Source organism: Microtus ochrogaster, assembly GCF_000317375.1.
Source record: "Microtus ochrogaster isolate Prairie Vole_2 chromosome 14 unlocalized genomic scaffold, MicOch1.0 chr14_random_3, whole genome shotgun sequence".
NCBI lineage: Eukaryota > Metazoa > Chordata > Mammalia > Rodentia > Cricetidae > Microtus > Microtus ochrogaster.
In genome coordinates this window covers 14161160-14165159 of record NW_004949098.1, presented here as the reverse complement: position 1 = coordinate 14165159, position 4000 = coordinate 14161160, and the positions used below count along the sequence as shown (strand labels likewise).

General features: G+C 40.6%; 1 pseudogene; it reads left to right on the top strand.

The window, feature by feature from the left end:
- The first annotated feature begins 3370 nt into the window (after positions 1 to 3370).
- On the top strand, positions 3371 to 3956 carry LOC101981591 (annotated as a pseudogene).
- Positions 3957 to 4000: the final 44 nt, after the last annotated feature.

Sequence of the window (4000 nt, the reverse complement as noted above, 5' to 3'; positions counted from 1 at the left end):
TTTTTTTTGCATGTATCACATTTGTGGTTCTTGCACTTGGATTCTAAGCGGTCATTGTACTCCTTGGAACTATTTTGGCATACGTCTGTGAACTGTCATATGGTGCTGGAAATTGAACCTATGTTCACAGCAAGACCAGGAATGACTCTTATTCATCTCTTCATCCTAAACTAATTTTTGTATCTTATAAGAACATCTTATTTTGCATTTGAGCAGATACTTCTCAGTAAGAGAAAATCATTGGACTCAATAAAATTGAGAAAAAAAAAGAAGAACGTATTCTGTGTTCAGATTAGAAGTAGAATTTGGCTCCAATAAGAAGCTTTCAATAAATGTCATCAGGAACCAAAGAGGCTGTGAGCTGTGAGGATGGAATGAAGAATAGGGCTGGAAATGTACATTTGTGATGAACAAGTATCACTGAGAGTGAAGCAGGTCTCTCCATCTCCTCACTCCAAAGTCAATGCAGACTCCCCATGGAGTCTTAACAAATGGAGGAAGCTTTTACCCTGTAACCAGACACATCCTTAGAATCCACATTTCCTGTCAATCAGCTACCAGCTTAGGAGCCACAGCATGTCCTGTGGACAGAATGACGGATATTCTGTTAATGTCCCTACGATGAAACTCATGTAAGATAATGATGCTGGGCTTTATGGCCCTTTGGACACTCAGCATACTATCAATTCCACATACATCTACAGTTTTTAATAAAAACCCTCAGATCAGCTGGGAAGTGGCACTCTTTCATAATCAGCATTTCCCTTCCCTCTGGCACCTGAACTGGAGGTACTGACAATGTGAGGGCAAGGTGGTCATTTCTGTTTCCAGGTATTTGACAGATAGAAATGTCTCAGACCCTCACATCCTCCCATAATATCATTATAACTCAAGGGCTGAGTGAAGCTCAGATATCCCTAATCAAGGACTGCAGTACATTGCAGCTTGACTTTCTCCTTAAGGTCGTGAAGGAAATCATTGGTCTTCAGGTTGCTACTTTGTTTAATAAAGAAACATCGAAAAATACAGGGCCATTGAGAAGTTTTGAGGTCATTAACGCTGTGTTTATGGGGAGAACAGTGTGTCAGTGATCTCATCTTTCATCTCTGCAAGATACTCAACATTGCTCCACACACTCCTGTCCTAATTTTCTGCCTCACAACAGTCTCACATGTGGCCTTACTCCCACGTAGCAGATCTTCCAAAACTAAGCTAACATTAAACTCATTATTTCCTTTTCTTCTCCTGATTGTAAACACAAGGTTTTACCCTTTCAATGCAATTCAAAGCAAGAGATGCTTAAGTTAATGCACAAATGAACACTGTAACACTCACTTCAATGGATGATAGATTATTTTCTCGACTGTTTTTCCAACTCTGTGATTAATGTCCCTGGGAAATTGACATAGACTGCATTCTTTAATCACACTGTTACCATTGCATGGTTATGTTAACTAGGGGGTGTCAAAGATTTTTTTCCCTCCTCGATTTTCTTCAACTTCATTATTCGATGTCCCAACAATTTCATTGTAGGGATCTTTAACTTTCTTGTTTAAACTGGTTCCTAGATATTGTGTTTTGAAGTTGTTAATGGAATTTACCCTGATTTTTTTCTTACTAAGTTTATTTCTATTTCACAGAATACCTATTGATTATTTTATGCTGACTTTATATAATGATCATTATTTATATCCTGCTGTTTGCTGAAACTATTTTCATATCTAAAAGTTATCTGGTTTAGTGTTCAGAGTATTCTAAGTATAAGAACTTGGTGTGGTAATTTGACTTCATCATATGATTTTTTTAATTTATTTATTTATTAAAGATTTCTGCCTCCTCCCTGCCACTGCCTCCCATTTCCCTCCCCCTCCCCCGATCAAGTCCCACTCCCTCATCAGCCCAAGAGCAATCAGGGTTTCCTGACCGTTGGGAAGTTCAAGGACCACCTACCTCCTTCCAGGTCTAGTAAGGTGAGCATCCCAACTTCCTAGGCTCCCACAAAGCCAGTACGTGCAGTAGGATCAAAAACCCATTGCCATTGTTCTTGAGTTCTCAGTAGTCCCCATTGTCCACTATGTTCAGCAAGTCCGGTTTTATCCCAGGCTTTTTCAGACCCAGGCCAGCTGGCCTTGATATTTTTTATTCATTTTATTTATCCCTCTGGCCTCTTTTCTATAACTCATGTTTGAGAGTTACATTGAATAAAAGTGAGAGAATGGGCATGCAACCTTTTCTCCTTTAAGATGTAAGAAGCAAAGCTCTGATTTTTCCCACTTAGGATAATTACAATTTTATTTTTATCATTCATGATCTTTATTTTATTTTGTCTTACTGTATTATTAGAAATTTCTTTCAGAAAGCCTCTTTGTTTCATTATTATCATTATTATTATTCAATCTCATTGTCAAATGACTTGTCAATTAATTAAACACTATCTAGCAGACACACGATAAAAGCAAGAAGAAACTGGACACAAATTTTCCAACAGAGTGGGCTCTCACATCGTTGCAGATGTTCATCTCAGCCAGTACTTCAGATCAACATTAGTAGAGACTTTGTTAAATAACCCATCACAGTGCGCCTGCGTCTCCATGCCACTCACAGATCATTGTGAACTATCAGTTGTCTGTGTAGTGTTTGTGGATTTGTTTGTTGTTTTCAATCAATATGGTCTGGCTATGAGTCAGTTTATTGTGCACCTGAAAATGTCTGTCTCCATGATGTGAAATCATGAAGCTCCATGGATTTTGAAGCTCCATTTTGAAAGCAAATAAACAGTTGACTTTGTCTGTCTTGGTGCTGACAATAGAAACCAAGTATTCTGTCTCTATCCAGCTGAAGCTACAGACAGAGTTGCACATGACAATAACTGTGCCCTATGTTCTTAGTTATATTCAAGAAAGATCCTTCTATTCCTGCTCCATTCAGGGATTATATAATGAGTTCAAATGAGTGTTCTGCATTCCCAAAGATTAATGTTGGATTACGGTTGATACTTCTGGTTTTGAACCAACCTTTCATATCTGAATAGAAACCATCATGGTTAAAGTATACAGGACTCTTCATATTTTCATAGATTTCCATTACATCTCTTAGGACATCCTTATGATAATCAGGGAAATAAGTCTCTCTTTTCTGGCTTTTCCCCCTTTTAATCTTTATTTGTGTAATGTGGCTAATGCTTCCTCCATACCATGAGTCTGGTGCTGTTCCTTCCTTTCAGAGGTCTCAATGAATTCCAAGAGTGTTAATGTCAACTCTTCATTAGAGGTCTGTCTGAATTCTTTAAACATTCATAAGTCTTGCATTTCAATCTTTTTTAAAATAAATAATTTATAATAAAAATTTAGAATGTTGCTTTCCAGACCAGGCCGTGCAGGAGGCGCCATCATGGGTGTTGACATCCGCCACAACAAGGACTAAAAGGTTCAGAGAAAGGAGCCCAAGAGCTAGGATATCTACCTGCGGCTGCTTGTCAAGCTGTACGGGTTTCTGGCCAGGCAAACCAACTCCACCTTCAATCAGGTTGTGCTGAAACGGTTATTCATGAGTCGCACCAACCGGCCACCTCTGTCTCTGTCCTGGATGATCCGAAAGATGAAGCTTCCTGGCCGAGAAAACAAGATGGCTGTGGTTGTGGGTACAGTCCAGATGACATGAGGATTCTCGCTGTGCGCAAACTTAAGGTGTGTGCACTGCGGGTGAGCAGCCGGGCCCGAAGTCGCATCCTCAAGGCTGGGGGTAAGATCCTCACCTTTGACCAGCTGGCCTTGGAGTCTCCCAAGGACCATGGCACTGTGCTCCTGTCTGGACCTCGGAAGGGCCAGGAAGTGTACCGGCATTTTGGCAAGGCCTCAGGAACCCCACACAGCCATACCAAACCCTATGTCCGCTCCAAGGGCCGGAAGTTTGAACGTGCCAGAGGCAGAAGGGCCAGTTGCGGCTACAAAAACTAACCCTGAGCCGGGCGATGGTGGCGCATGCCTTTAATCCCAGCACT